The following is a 15,833-nucleotide window of genomic DNA, read 5'->3' as shown; positions in this document are numbered from 1 at the left end:
ATAAAACAAGCATTTTTGTTTGCTTGGCATTGCAGGAAACCGAATTAAATATGCTGGGAAGAGAAATAATGGATTATCAAAGCACATTTTGCATACAAAACTAAACTCCTTCTACAAGAGGTGTATTAATAGTAGTAAGGTGACTCTTTGAGGTTAACATGAGATCTTTCAAATACATTCATGTGCCCCAAGATGCCTATGAAGTACCTAACAGGAGTTTTTAAAGTACCTAAAAGAACTAAGTAGCAAAGTAACACTGGACTGAGGAGCTCAATTCCCAACCTCCACTGGGATTTTCCTAGACTTTTGAGTAACAAAATGGCTTTGAAACCTCCAGGACTTGGGAGGTAGCAGAGTCCATCCTTCCCCTATGTGTTTTCAATTGTAGACTGGAACAAACATACTTGGTTTTGTAATTCCTATCCTTTCACTCAGTTTTGGATGAAGAAATCCAAATAAAACAAACGCCCTCCCAAATATTGAGTCGAAAGCAAAAGGTTTTGGGGGATAAAAACCACAAACAACTTCTATTGGAACTCATATCAGAAGTTCCCCCCCAGTGCTCATTTAGAGAGACTAAAAACCCCACAGATTCAATAGATGTATGGACATAGGTACGCAGGAAGCTTGAGCTGCCTTCCCATCCTTAAGATACCTCTTATCACTTAAGAGATACCTTTAATGTCTTAAAACTCAAAGAGGTCCCATCCACAGATCCTTCCACAGCAGTTATTTAAAATAGTGGACGCAAACTCTAACTCGAAGCAGATTTTCAGGACTCCCAATTGCAGCAGCACCCCCAGTCCTCAGTTTTGCTTCTCATCTTCTGTTGTTATCCTCATTTAAAACCCCAAAGCATCCAGCAGTGTTTATGGAAAGGGGTTTTTTTTCATATGTCTAAGGCAGCTGCAAGACTTCCAGCTTCACACGTAATTCAGAGCTTCCTGCAGCAGCTCACACCATCGTGCCTCGGATTTCTTGGCCGCTTCTCTCTCATAGCTGTAGCGATGCTGGGAAGCGCGAAAGGCCGATAAGGGGGATGTCTAGGAAAAATTAACAGCAGGATGGGATGACGAGAGGCAGATCCTCATCTCCCCTCCTCCCTCAGAGCGCTCCGGGCTGGGCTGCTTTGGTGTTTCAGCATCCTGGGGCTGGGGACAGCTGGTGGATGGTAATTACAGCCGAGACATGAACACAGAACATCCCAACGCAGGGACGGAGCCAAGACAAACCCCAGCAACAGGCAGAGTGGGGAGTGCAATGAGGAAACGATTCCCCAGACCAGGGTTTTATCTACTGCTCCCATCCTATGGACCAGAAACTCCCACCCCAAGCACCTACACCAGCAAAGAGGTGATGCCACTGCCCCAGCATCACACATCTCCCCTGGCACAGCATCCACTGGAACCCCTTCCCTGCAAATGGAGCAGGCACAGAATGACTGGCTTGTGCTCTGGCTTGTAGCCAGACTTGCCACTTTTTCCCCGTAACAAGACAGACAGTTGACTGTAAATTGGCATAAAAATACACATATTTACATAAATCTTGGGGCAGACCATGCATAGCTCATGTCTTCCTTGTTTAAAACGCAGTACCTCCTCTAATGCAGAGATGGTTACAGCCATATAATGAATAAATACGAGATAACCTCATGACATACTGCAACAGGAGCCTCAACTTTAAGAGCAATGAGATGAACAAGGACAGAGGAAGGAGAGGGCCCCTTCGTGCTATTTTCAGCCATTATTAATGAAGATCAAAAGGAACGGCAGAAAGTCAGACCCCACCAAATGGTGCAATGCTGTGAGCCCAGCCAGAGCGGATGCTGGCGGGACAAGGTCACACTTTTGGCTTCCCACTGCTCTGCTGGGAACACCCTGCAGGTTTCAGAGACTCACACAGCAGACTTGAAACTCGGTATGGACAGAATGAGAAATCCAGTAACAGATGTCTAAAGAGAGAGAGGGGAAGGGATCTGTTGGGACTTGTGAGAGTAAAGAGAAGGAAAGCATGCAAATCACTTCTCAAATTCATACAAATCCACCCCTTGAAAGGTCTGAGCCAAGCAAGAGAGGAAAGCAAGAGTTTGCTTCAATTTGCTCATAAGCCTGGAGGAAAGGACAGTGAGAGTTGGCTCATGTCACCAGGCACACTGTGCATGAGAGCTGCCCAATGCACACTCCACTCTTCACAACCCAGGCAAGGCTTCCTGTGATTTGGATGAAGTCCTGAAGAAGCCAAGCATCCTGCACAGAGGACGGACCTCATCGGGGGCAAGAGCACGCTTTTCACCTCTGACATTGCTATTATCACCCCATAAAAGGCAACAGAACTTCTTCCATAGCCTGTTGCAAGGACACATGGCACAGTATCACAGCATCATCAAGTCCCCAGCCCTCTGCCACTTCACAGGGTTTTCCTCATGGAATGCCTGCTGGATAAGCCAGAGGATGGGCTTATTGCTGAAGCCTCCTTTCAACCCATCATGGTGGAAGGTGCAGATGCAGCACAAAGACAAAAAAGGAGGAAGAGACTCAATCATGGGATTACTATAAAAGCATTAACAATCATCAGCCTTGCCATTGCCTACTTCCACACATGGAGAGCTGAGCATGAACTCTGTGCTTTTAATTCAGTACCACACCGAGCTGCAAAGCACACCCCTGAAAACAGAAATTCACCTGATGTTTCCTGGCAATGGCATTCCAAGGAACACAGAGGGATGAGCTGTGGAGGCTGAAGGGTTAAATGAATTCTCCTATTCAACCACCATCTGATTCATGCACATTCAAAGTGCTAATTACCCTAACAAAGCCAATGCACAAAGCCCTACATGGTACTGTAGAAGATTCCAATAATGCCAATGTAGCTTATTAGGATCATTTTTATGTGGGTTAAAATAGTGGGAAAACATTCAAAACCTGCACTTGCGTATCTCACAGTGGTGAGGCACAGAGGAGCTGTGGCTGCCCCATCCCTGGCAGTGCTCAAGGCCAGGCTGGACACAGGAGCTTGGAGCAAGCTGCTCTAATGGAAGGTGTCCCTGCCCGTGGCTGAGGTTGGAACTGGATGAGCTTTAAGGTCCTTTCAACCCAAACCAGGCTGGGGTTCCATGATATCTGTACACAGTGTCCATAGGTATGGTCAAATCTGAATTAAGAGCAATTCTTAGAGATGCATTCCATGTTCCACACTGTAAATCTGACACCTTGCTCAAAGGTCCTTCAAGTACTAATGGAGAAAGCTTCAGGAAAATTAACCAGCTGTGACTTTGGGACATCTCAGTTGGAAATGGACATGGATGGAGCTAAAGCTGAAGAACTAGAGAGACATTTCCAAAAGCAGCTCTGAGAGCTCAGAGGAAAGGTTTGCACTGGTTTCCTCACAACAAAGGTGCCAGCCTCATCTAAGACAGGGAGAAGTGGTACCCAGCTGGGACACAACCCTCCTCCTCCATGCTTTTCCAGGTTAACAAGGAAAATACAAGTCCACATGTGGACAAAGATGCAACAGTGGAGTTCAGCACACTGAGGTTAATGCAGGGACAAGCAGAACCTGAGCCACAAGCCTTGGCCATCCCATGCAGGCAGTTCAGCATCAGCTGAGTGAGTCTGCAGCACTTGCATTGGGGTGGCCAAGGCAGAAAGGAGGCAGGTGCTGGAAAAGGAAGCGGGTGCTAGCAATATATATATATGCATATATACATGCATAACAGCAGCAGCACAGAGAGCCAGGTCCAAGCCCAACCAGTAAGCAAGTGCTAGATTAGCACAGGTTTAATTATAGAACTTTTGGCTTTTTGATGTTTTTGGACTGTCTGCATTTTTATGTTTATGGAGCAGAGAGCCCCAGGAGGTGAATCTCAAAGTACCTGTGCTGCTGCTCTTCGTTATTACTTGGCATCGCAGAAGCTGGGAGCCCAAGGCTCTGTCATGCCCCAACACGCGGGTGTGCATGGCAGTGTCTGAGTAAGTCCTTCCAGCTGTGGTGAAAGGCAGGATTAAAATGAGTGTTTGTACTTGGTGAAGTGCTAGACATCGCAGTGCTATTCATTAGCAAGGTTTCCTAAGGAAACAGGGTTTATACAGTCACACTTCTACACATCCACATTGCAGCTAAATTCGAAATGAGGGTATAAGCCACAGGGAATTGTGTCTCTACAAAGGGAGGCATAAAAACTGGTGAAGAACAGCACTTGGGTAGATGTAGGTGGGCAAATGCTGCTCCAACACATGGAAAATCAGCAACAATTCAGCCATTCTGGGTCTGTCTGGTTGTCATCAATGGCATCAGCATGAAGTGACCACACAGACACTAACTCAGGTCACACCAAGAATGTAGCACCCTGTAAGGGACACATTGGATCCTATGAAGGGGTTACTACAACAGGAGCACTACAAATGGTTGAGACCCAAGGACTCAAACCCTTAGGAAAGCACATCTCATTGGGCTGTTCAGGCAGTTATCTTCTCTCTCTAGATAAGCCACCTTGCTAAACCAGAACAACTCTCACATAGTGGATGCAATGCAGAGCAGAATCAGCAATACTGCTACAAGTCAAATTCATCACTTCATCTTCTGCCATGAACCTACTGGAGCCAACATGCACCTCAATGATATGAATTTCTGGCAGGGGGGACCTTCACCAACTCTGTAAAGTCTTTAAATATACAAGTACTTTAGTCCTTAGAAAACAAGCTGCTAATGCAAAACATGACTACAGTCACCATCTGAAAGAAGTTTCGGGTTCTCAGCTAGCTTTCAACACCACACTTACTGCACCCCCCATATTGAGAGCTCATAACATCAGCAATATTACACAGTTGTTACACATCAGGACAGAGCTGTGGCATAGAATGGGTAAGATTTGGAAAGAAGCTCCTATTTGTAGTGCTGGACCACAGCAGGGCTCACCCCATCCAGTCTGCCAGTGTGGGGCATTAGAGATTCTTCACTATGGATGGACTTTGGGATGAGGGAAAGAGGCAGGGAAATGGTAGAAACATTCACAGCTTATTTAAACTGTTCCTACAGACATAAATATAAAACCCATTCACTTCTGTCACTTGGACAATAATTACTTCATGCTGTTTGGATGCCCAGGACTTTTCTATGGGTATGAATATAAATGTTAGAGCTGGACTTCACAAGGCACAAAGATGACCCAGCACTCAGATGTCTATTTCGAGCATGCATACCATCTTTTAATCATCAGAATGCATCCTGTCTTTCCAGCTATAGGTGACAGATGCTTATGAAAGCCAACAGAATTCATTGTAGCTTTACAGTCTTACGTTTTCCCCCCTACACTAGAGTCTACCTTATAGTGGGTGTTAACACAATTACCAGGATGGCAAAGTCGAGGTCCCCAAGCCTTGACAATAAGAAAACCAGGTGGTTCTGCCCAAACTTATACCCTCTTTTGCTGCAATGCTTCTGAGATGCCTCTTCCTTTCCCAGGCTCTCTGCCTCTCTCCGTGCACTGAGGAGATGCTGCGCAGGCAGCAAGCAGAGACTGAACAGCCCATCCTGCTCTCGCTGTTCAGTGTGTGGCCTTGTGCCTTATTTACTATAATTATTTCAACATCTGCTCTGAAGACAGAAAGTTGTTTATTTCCTCAGAGGCTTTTCTATGGCACTCACTGCAACAGTGTTTGAATGCTTTATAAAATATTAATGGATTTCTCTTCTTTTCCTTCTGTTATCATCTTCATTTTCCAGACGGGAAATTCTGGCCCGCATATTAAGCTGTGAATTTGCTCACAGATTTGGTTGGAAGCAGCAGATCTCCCAAAGACACACAAACCCACTATGGAGCGTTGGCAAAACAAGCTCTGGCCAAGGGGCACATGCAGGGACACTGGCTACAGCCCTTACTAAACAGGAGGAAGCAGAAAAGCCGTCCAACATCAAAAGGAGCAGCATTAAGTGATACATTCAGAACCATGCTGAAAGACTGGGATTAGGCTTAAGTTTTCCAAATAAATGCAATACAGAAATAAGGACACTTTGGCATCCACTTCTTGCATTAGATGCCTTCCTACTTCTGCAAGAGGACTTATAGAAACAGTATATTCCTAACATCTAGCTGCCATTTCCAATCATATCAAGCCCTGCCATGAGGGTTAGATCATATACAGCATACCCTTAACCTTTGCAGTATCATCTTCCAATTTGAAGACTGATGGCACGTACCCAGTTATTATTATTATATATGGTTATACATTATTATGCCCAGTTATATATATATTATATGTTATTACCCAGTCTTTATTATAATTATTCCCCATCTTTCTAAGTGGAATTCTCCAGCCCTCTGATCACTCCTTTATCTTTAAGTGCTCTCTCATTAGATCCACAGCAGCTGATCCTTTCAAAAGTGGCAAACAGCTTTTGCTTGATTCAAGCTGCTCTAGTGGAAGGTGTCCCTGCCTGTGGCAGGTGGGTGGAACTGGATGAGCTTTAAGGTCCCTTCCAACCCAAACCACTCTGGAATTCCATGACATATGCGGCAGGACCATCCTCAGTCCACAAAGAAAAGGCTCAGTGCTTCTTCCTTCCAGCCTTGCAAGTTCAAAGATAAGCAAACATAAACTGGGTAAGGAGCATCATGAAGTCCTGCAGCTGGTGTGGGCAACAATGCTAGTGATGATTCGGGAATGCAGATAGACCCAGCTCTCTGCATCAAGCATTAGCTCTTCAGGAGAGAGGAGGGAGGAAAAAGAAAGTCAAAGTGTGCTTTAAGCAGTGAAATCAGCAGGCTCTGGGTGTCAGCATTTCTGTTTGTTTTTAGTGCAAATTTAGGGGTTGTGAATATCTCAAGAAGTTGCTGGCATCTGGGAATTTCAGGCTAAGACAGAGCCGACGTGGCTGGTTTTGCTTCCTGCCACACTACCAGCAGCACGGCTGCAAGCCCTGAGCTCAGGCTGCTCCCAGCAGAGACCATTGCAGCTCTGGCTTCCCAGCCAACAAAGGCACAAGCAAACTCATTGACTTTGGGTTCCACTAGCACAGCACCCACCCATTCCTACAACCCCCACAGAGCTCACTGGAAATCTATATGGAGAAAAGCAATCATGCACAAGCTGGGAAATCAAAGGATGCCACTTCCTCCCAGCCCTTTAGCTGATGGGATGCTCCATAGGTCTGGAGAAAGGCCAAGAACAGCCCTTCTTGAAACAAGGCGAGGAGATGGAGGTGGGAACGATGCTCCGGCACTACCAAGTGCAAGCAGCCAGGAAATATGAACTTCAAAAGGCACTTGGCTCTTTTTCCTCACAGCTTCAGTACCCCTGAGGGTAACCCAAGCCAGCTCAATAAGCTCTTACCCCCAAGATTATGATAAAGAAACCACGTACAGCTTTTCTGCAAGCTGATGCTCCCCACAGCCACATGCTTGCACAAGCAGAGAAACACAGACAGAGATGCACAAGTCACAAAGCTACAAGAGCTTCCATAGCTTATAAAAGGGCAGAAGCCAGCAGCAGGAGGGACACCACCACAGGCAAGAAGAGGCAGAAGGCAGAGGGTAGGTCAGGGTACAAAGAGGTTGGGACATCAGCTGGTCTACACCATGCAGCACAGACACAGCCAAGCGAGAGCAGAGCTCAGTCCATAAACACTGTTCAAAGCACTTCATAGACTTAATGTACCAGTGCAAGAGGAAAACCAGAGGGATCACTCACCTTCCAGCCTGGAGCAGCAGGTCCCACACCATGCTCCCCTCCACGTGCGAGCCTCTACACAGCAAAAACCAACCAGATGCTTCTGCTACCCTAATATAGGCCTGTCCCTAATGCAGTAACGAGAAACACCCTGTCCTCATGAGCAGGGAAAGACTGAAAGAGGTTTACCTTTGCTCTGCACAGGTGCTTTTAGGTTCAGGTCATCCTCTTGGCTAGCAGGGGGAGGAATGCATTGAACCACTCAATGTAAGCTGCGTGGTCAGCATTGATTGGAGCAGGTGAGGAAATCTCAAGTGCAGCTTTTGCCTATTTTAAGTGTATCATCTTTCCTATAGCATCCAAAATCTTCTGGCCCTAGAGCATATGGGGTAAAAGCTGAGTTATGGCACTGCACATTACAACGTGAAAGAGGCAATTTTCTCAACCTCCCATTATTCAGCACTCTGCAGCTATGTTTAAGTGCAGAGGGGTCTATTGCTGTGAACCAGAGCCCACCAGTGCCTGGCTGTTTGTCAAAGGAAAGATTTAAAACGCACAAAATAAATACCAGTGATTGCCAAACCCTTCAGGTTTTGCAGTTTACTAAACAGATGCACCAGGTAGTTCAATTTGGTGGGTATAAGAGTATAAGAGCTTAACGCAGTTTCATATTTAGCACAGTGGGTTAACCATAAAAATACACTTTATACTAATAGATATTCTAATCAGGGCAGCTTCCAAAGGGGAGCTGACAATTTACCCATTTCACTTGCTTACCAGTGCTATTTATTAATGATGCTGGGTTGCAGCTCGAGCAGCAGGGAGACTTCTCTTGATTCAAACAGCAAGTAATAGTACGAGGAGAGGAATAAATCACTCAGGGGTTTTCCAATCCATTCAGTGCTTCTACAAAGCTGCCAAGAAAAGCCTCCCTTGAAGATGCGTGGTTTCTTTCTGGTGACAAGACTTGAGGGGACTGAGCTGTGAAGTCTAGTACTTTGTTATCACAAGTAGCTAAAGCTCTAGCCATAGGTTTCTCCCTTCCCTTGGTCCTGGTAGAGGATCACTCTAAAACCTCACTGGTGATGTTTAAAAGAAGTAAAAATAAGGAAAAGTTTTCATTTTTTCACACAAATTTTATTTTTCACCTGTTAAAATTGGACCAGAGGATAAAAGGAATTGAGTTTCTCCTCTTGCAGTGCAAAAGGGGGGAGATCCTGTATGGGAAAGGATGAACTTGCATCCTGTCAGGCACTGCGGGATTCACATGCTAAATCATAGAATCATGGAACGGTTTGGGTTGGAAGGGACCTTAAAGCTCATCCAGCTCCAATCCCTGCCATGGGCAGGGACCCCTTCCACTGGAGCAGCTTGCTCCAAGCCCCTGTGTCCAACCTGGCCTTGAGCACTGCCAGGGATGGGGCAGCCACAGCTTCTCTGGGCACCCTGTGCCAGCGCCTCAGCACCCTCACAGGGAAGAGCTTCTGCCTAAGAGCTCATCTCAGTCTCCCCTCGGGCAGGTTCAAGCCATTCCCCTTGGCCTGTCCCTACAGGCCCTTGTCCCAAGCCCCTCTCCAGGTTTCCTGCAGCCCCTTTAGGCACTGGAGCTGCTCTCAGGTCTCCACGCAGCTTCTCCTCTGCAGGCTGAACAGCCCCGGTGTTCTCAACCTGTCCCCATAATGGCTCTAACAGACCTCCAGAAGCCGGGCTTCATGGAATGTCAGGCAGATTTGAAATATATTCCTTAAACTGACAGAAGTCAGACCTTCCTGCCCACGCGGTTTGCTCATGATGGCAATGAACCTCTCCAGCCTGGCCCTCTATACAGGAGACATTCTGCATCACGGTTCAGGAAGATCAGCCTGAATATTAAGCCTTTATTATGTTGTGGCCACTCAATAACAAAAAGAAGCCCAAAGGAGGCATCCGAAATGGTTTTCAGCTTAATTCACAGGACCTAAAGCCCCTTTGGTTAAAGATTCTCACCAAAACCCTCAGCCGGTTTGCATCAGTGCTATTTGGTAGTTTCCTCCTTCCTCATTGCACATTAGCAAGGTGGAAGAAGCTAAAAGTAGTGTTTTAAGCAGCTCTGAAGTGTAGCAATTGTTTTCAATTTTTGATGAGTTATTCAGAGATCACGACACCCATTCATCGACTATGCCACATTACAAAATGAAGTTGTGTTTTTTCCTTGGGAGTTTCCAGTAACACTTCATATCCTTTTTCAATATGCATCCGTTGCTGTTATATGATTTTGCCCTATGTTTCTGAACGTAGCTACACCTAAATCAAATGACTTTATGCTTTGCATTAGGGAAAAAAAGAGTCCTTTGCAATACAGTGGAAGTGTGCATGACCATAAGAAGGGAAATCCAGGCATCAGTTACCGCTTCCTCAATTGCTCAAAAGATTTTAGAAAGAAGAAGTCAATAAATGAACACAATAAACCAGTACCTGTGAGCATTCCAGTAACACTGATACCCAGCTATAGGGAAGGTTTCATCGTGGGTGTCCTACAAGTGCATCTCTATCCTGACCCAAGATTTTAGTATGTCTGATGAAGAGCATCAGAGACCCTTAGGGAATACAACCACGTTTGACAAGTACCACCAAACTTCGCTGTCAGCTGATGGCTCCTTTGTCATTCCATGACAGAAGTGCCCTGAGAGAAGAAAAGACAATAAGAAAGCTCAAAGCTCTAGGGACAGACCTGTGGTCACTACTGCATCACTTGGTGCCCTGTCACGTCGATTGTGCTTTGGACACAGGGAGCTGAGAGCATGTCAGGGGGGGAACACTGCTGCTGACAGCAGAGCAGGGCTGAAAATATGAAGTAACTTCCTTGCAGGTGCAGTTATTAAAAGGATCATCATAAAGAAGCGATAAATACACATTGAAGTGCACAGCTTGTTACAGCTGCAGTGCTGATGGTGGGTAAGGCAAAGCAGGCTGCTTCCTTCAGCCATATGATGCTGAGCCTACGGAAAACCTCCCCATTAAACCAACAAGCACCTTCAAGTGCTTGTAACAGTAGAAGATGGTGTTTACACAGGGAGAGTTGTTATCCAGGTAATTTGAGTCTCAGTGTCTCCGTGTCCCCCACACCTGGATTTTCCCAGGTGGATCAGAATAGCCCCTTCACCTGGAGCAGTGGCTGAGCTGTGTTCCCATTTCCCCTAGAACGCCATTCAATTCAGGCCAGCAAGAGAACCTGATCTTCTCAATGTCCACCTTCATCTGCAGAGCTTTCTGGAAAAAGAGCAGGGCCCATCTTTGCTTTCAGCAGCTTTTATTGCAACTGGATCCACTTTACATCTTCAGGCTCTGATGCCCATAGTGCTGATGACTTCCTCCTTTCGGAGCCCAGATGGTACCAGAATAAAGAGCACCGAAGGCTGCATTGACACCTGATGTCCAAACAGGCAAACCACACAGTGCTGGACACTGCAGCCTGTAAGTCAGTGGGTATTTATAGACAGAGAGAGGCTTGTTTGGTGTATCATGAAGTTCCTTCCATAGCCAGGGCTGCTGCAAGAGGTGAATTGTCAGCAGCAATGAAAGTCCGTTTGGTACTTGACTCTCCAATCTGACTTTATTGCTATTTATGGACCATTCAGCGCTTGAGCTACCAGTTTTATTCTCTTTCCTCCCTCATGGTTTTTCCTCTGCTTATTCTAAGAAGGTTCTGGTTTTCCTGGCACCCTTTTTATCACCCCACCACCTTCTACCCTTTCATTCGAGTAAGCTTATTTAAAACCAAAACACCACGTAACTATAAAGGTTCCCACTTAACATAATGGAGTTATTCAAGATGTTTACTCAACAAAAAATAGATAGTGAGCTCAGTGCTGTTGTAGGTCACAGCTAACTACTGAGTTTACTGCACGTAGCCACAAGGTAAAACCCTGGGCCCTATCACATAGATATGGGTCTGTAACAGGGGCAGGATCTGTGCTGCCATGATGCTACAAAAGCCAGATAAGTTCCTATATATCAGCCATTCCCAGTTCCCCAGCTGAAGCACCGTGTGAAAGGAAGTTATGGGGTGGAGATGGTGCCTTTCCTCTTAATAAGAGATTTCATACGATTTAGTCTCCATAAAACACAGCCTGAAGTGAGTGTGTGACAAGGGCAGATTTCAGTGACCCTGCTGGTTTCCTCTGTATGAGGCAGGACTCTTCCTTTTTCTCCCTCTTATAAAGCCCAGGGGATTAAAGCACATGTGCTAAGAAGTGAAATGGGGACACAGCAGCCTACCGACGGCTTCACTGTTTCTTGCAATGTGTCATTTTCTTGTCTCATTTGTCAGAGAGCTTCCTCTCCAATGCAGACACATGAAATTTAACAGTCTGGCTCCTACCTCCCTTCCCAGCCTTCCTGATAGGGAGATGGCTGAGCACCCATCGAGTGGGCATGACTCCGCTTTCCACCATGAGAAATGCCTTAAAAGTCAGGAACCATCAGCCTCATCCTTATAACGATGGTGGAAGTGCAAGACAGGACCAGATGTCCTGAAGGTCTGCCCAGGGATTAGCAAGAGCAGGGGCAGGACTCAGGGATTCCCCACAAGCACTGCCTCATTCTCCCTTTAAAACAGACACCTAAAGTTGAATAACTTGTGTGTCTATGCTAATAGGAAGCCAACAGGACCATGAGCAGAACACGGCTGAAGCTGGATTGCCAGCATTGAGAAAGGTCAGCTGAGGAAATGGACATCAAGAGCTTCACTGCTTTGGTTTCCTCACCTAAACAACCATAGCAAGTGTTTCATGGGCTCTTCTTCCCCGTGTAGTTTTCCTTTTAGAGCAGAGCAGGCAGTATCCGAGGAGCCGGAGCCAGGGAAGGCTGCGTTATCGAGGGGGACAGCAGCAGTGCATCAGGAGGTATATTTTTAAATCACAAGTCCTTTGGGATAAGGCTTAGCCAGTGGAAGTTAAAGCACACCACCAGCGCTTTCCCACTAACAGAGGCAAGGGAATTTGCAGCCGGATTAATGTGTGTTTGATTGATGCCGTTGCCATGGCTGTTAGCGGGATGATAGACTCAGGCCCCACGTTTTGCCCAGGGTTGAAGAGAGATTGTATAATTTCCCTATAAATATGCATTTTTCACACACAAACACCGCCCTCTGCTGCAAGCTGGGATTGATGCTGCTGAGCACATTCCTGAGCGTTGCCCCTGGCAACAGGGTTGTTGAAGGTGATAAAAATCCTTCTGTCTCTTTGGTTTGGAAAATGCCAGTGCATCAAAATGCAAATGATTCAGCCTCCTGCAAAGGTCATTCGAGGTAAGGGAGATGTTTAACTTCTGCATCTCAGGATCGAAAACGGTGAGGATTGAGCGTGTTTCGATGCTGCGGGCATATGTTGTGTGGTCACTTCACCGGTTTCTAGGAGCAGATTAAGGAGACTGCTGCCCACTCCTATGCCACTTCTGGTCTCTTGTGTTTCAGAAGGAGGTCAAACGCACTAAAGCAGTGTTTGCTATCCCTCTGTAACACTGTAGCCTCACACAACCAGGAGCTTGGGCATTCTGCATCTCATCCTTGCCCTTCGGAAGGTTCACGCATCCCCCTTCTGTAATGCTGCACAGCACCTCTGCACGCTGAATCCCACTGCGCACGTTCACGCTGTTCCATGGAGCTCTTTCTGCTCAGGGCAAGAAAATAACAAGGGAGAATTGCCCCAGCCTGGAGCTGATCTGATTGCTTGTATTTACATTTACATCGAGACATTCTCCTTCAGCCCAGAGCTGCTCAATCTTGGCCAGAGCACTTCACAAGCAGCTGCAAAAACCCAGCTTGCCCGCAGCAAAAACACTGATTTCATCTATGGAGGCTGGGGCTCCCCACAAGCAATACCCAAGCTTGAACCAAAAGGAAGCATTTTGATTAGGAGCAGCCCTCCCAAAACATGATTAATGGAAGAGCAGCAGTAGATTACAGCTTGCAATTCCCTGGGTAGAGCTGGGGGTCTCCTGAGTAGCCAGGCTTTGTTCAGCACAAGGCCCTGGAGACTTCCAAAGTCATGAAATTGGTCCTTTAAATTTCCTGGAGAGAAATTATTGATTTCTGCTGCTCTGGTTTGCCTCAAAATGGATTTAGAGGGAAGCACCTGAGCCCTGCTGGCATTAGGAATTGCATGGTCTATAACGTTCACAGATGAGAACAATGCAAAACTAGCCCCGCAAGAGCAGCACTGAGGTCTCCTATGAGCAGCTCAACTCTTTGCCAAAAGGCCTAAGAAACTCACTGAACTGCTGCTGTGTTTCCATGCAGGACTCCCAACTGGTGCTGGGTAAAACCAGAGGCATTCTTTGGGATGGGGATTTGGTGGTAAGCTCAGTAGCAGCCCCCTCGCTGCCAAGCTGTGGCTGCAAAAACCAAAACCCCAGCCTGGTTCCGCTGTAACAAGCAGCAAAGTAACATTTAATTAAGCTATACCCCCCAAAATAACCATTCCAATGCACTCCTCCTTGCGGAGGTTAAATTCAGACTGTGTTTCACCCTCTGCTGCACTATGAGATTATCTTTTTGACTTAACATTAATCTTGACCAGGAATTCATATAGAAACAATCCCAGTGTATTGAAATGTTTAGTCTGGTACAGGGAGAAAGCATTCTCCGCACAAATCTATCTGGTTTAACACGGACCCTTTGCTTTCAGAAGAACCAACCTATTTTGGGGACTACAGAGACCTAGCATATTTTGGCTGGAATTTTATCTTCCACTCCCTATTTAAATTGGCATCAAAATGCTTTTAATTCTGAACAAGCGTTTCAAAACAAAACCCAAACCCTGATACCCGCCCGAGCCGCTGGAGCAACAAGGCTTGGAAATTCTTGTGGTCTGAAAGCCATTCAAAGATAAACTTACTCAGGGTTGTTTTATGATGTTAGTCTGCCCTATAAATCTGTGGCAGCTCTACAAGCGCTCCAGTAACTCCTCGAGATTGAAGGTGAACAGAACATGAAGCAAACCTCATGGTCTTTATTCCCTCTCGGAGAAAGGAGGGTTGACCCAGCCATCTAGAATTCAGGATGGAGCTTCCCCACGTAGCAGGATTGCTGATGTGAAGCTCTGATTTACACCATGCAGGCAGCTCTGCCCACAGCAAATCTACCATTGCTCCCAAGCCACAAAAGCTCCTATATCCCATGTGCACCTTTCATCACCTCTGTATTTTCTCCAGCTAGGAGATGGGTTACACATAATCCAAGCATTAAGAAAGGTCGATATTGCTACATTAAAATGGTGCAATCTTAGGCCACAAGCCATTGCTGTGGGACAGTGGAGTGGAAATCAGTGGAACCAGTATTTCACCTGCAATCTTTTCCCCTGCCTTCTTACGTGCTGGCATTTATTTGCTGTTAATTACGTGCTGGAGTGTATGTGCAGAGCCCCTGAGATGGAGGAAGACATCATTTCCCGAAGGAAATGCCACATTTACACTGGCACCGCTGAATGGAATTTTTTCCCATTGTGCAGAATGAAGATGTATTTTTCACCAGGCAGCTTTCCTCAGCCTCCCTGGAGCCAACAGGGCCAAGCAAGCCACACACAGCCGGGAGCTTGGGCATTCTGCATCTCATCCTTGCCCTACAGAGAGTTCACTCATCCACCGCCTCTGTCTCATCTTTGGGGACTGACTCCTAATCCTCCTCCTGCTGCTGAAGATCAATAGCAATCCCCCACAAATACTGAAGACTTGAGGATATGAGGGAGAAAAGAGCTGAGCCGTGGTCTGCTAATACCCTCCTTGCTGGGGGGTTTGTTAGGGTTAATCACTCAACACTTGCTAAGTGCTCTTTGAGTGCTCAATACAGGGAGGATGTGCCCAACCTCATGATTTCAAGATCTCTCTAAAGCACATTTGCTTTGCCTTCTCCCAACTGGTGCATCATCTTCAGTAAGAATGTTCTTGGCCACATTTTAGCATCTATAGTATGAGGTTGTGGTTTAATATTGTAGGTTGAAGTGTTGCAGGAGAGAAAACACACTGCGGGACATGGTTTAGTGGTGGACTTGGCAGTGCTGGGTTAACGGTTGGCCTCAATGGTCTTAAGGGTCTTTTCCACCCTAAATGATTCTGTGATTCTATTCTATGAATCATAGCAGTTGTACTCCTGGACAGTGACCATACACAAACACAGAGGGCATTAAAAATGTA

The 15,833-nt window shown here is 46.3% G+C and overlaps 1 long non-coding RNA gene across 1 annotated transcript in view; it reads right to left on the bottom strand.

Moving 5' to 3' along the window:
- Positions 1-7,743, bottom strand: part of LOC136023299 (uncharacterized) — a 145,847-nt gene extending 138,104 nt beyond the window's left edge. The window contains exon 1 of the long non-coding RNA XR_010616547.1: positions 7,686-7,743. This is a non-coding gene — a long non-coding RNA (uncharacterized LOC136023299). The remainder of the gene's footprint in view (positions 1-7,685) is intronic.
- Positions 7,744-15,833: the final 8,090 nt, after the last annotated feature.

This window comes from Lathamus discolor, chromosome 18, assembly GCF_037157495.1.
Source record: "Lathamus discolor isolate bLatDis1 chromosome 18, bLatDis1.hap1, whole genome shotgun sequence".
Taxonomy (NCBI): domain Eukaryota; kingdom Metazoa; phylum Chordata; class Aves; order Psittaciformes; family Psittacidae; genus Lathamus; species Lathamus discolor.
This window is presented reverse-complemented; position numbering and strand designations above follow the sequence as displayed.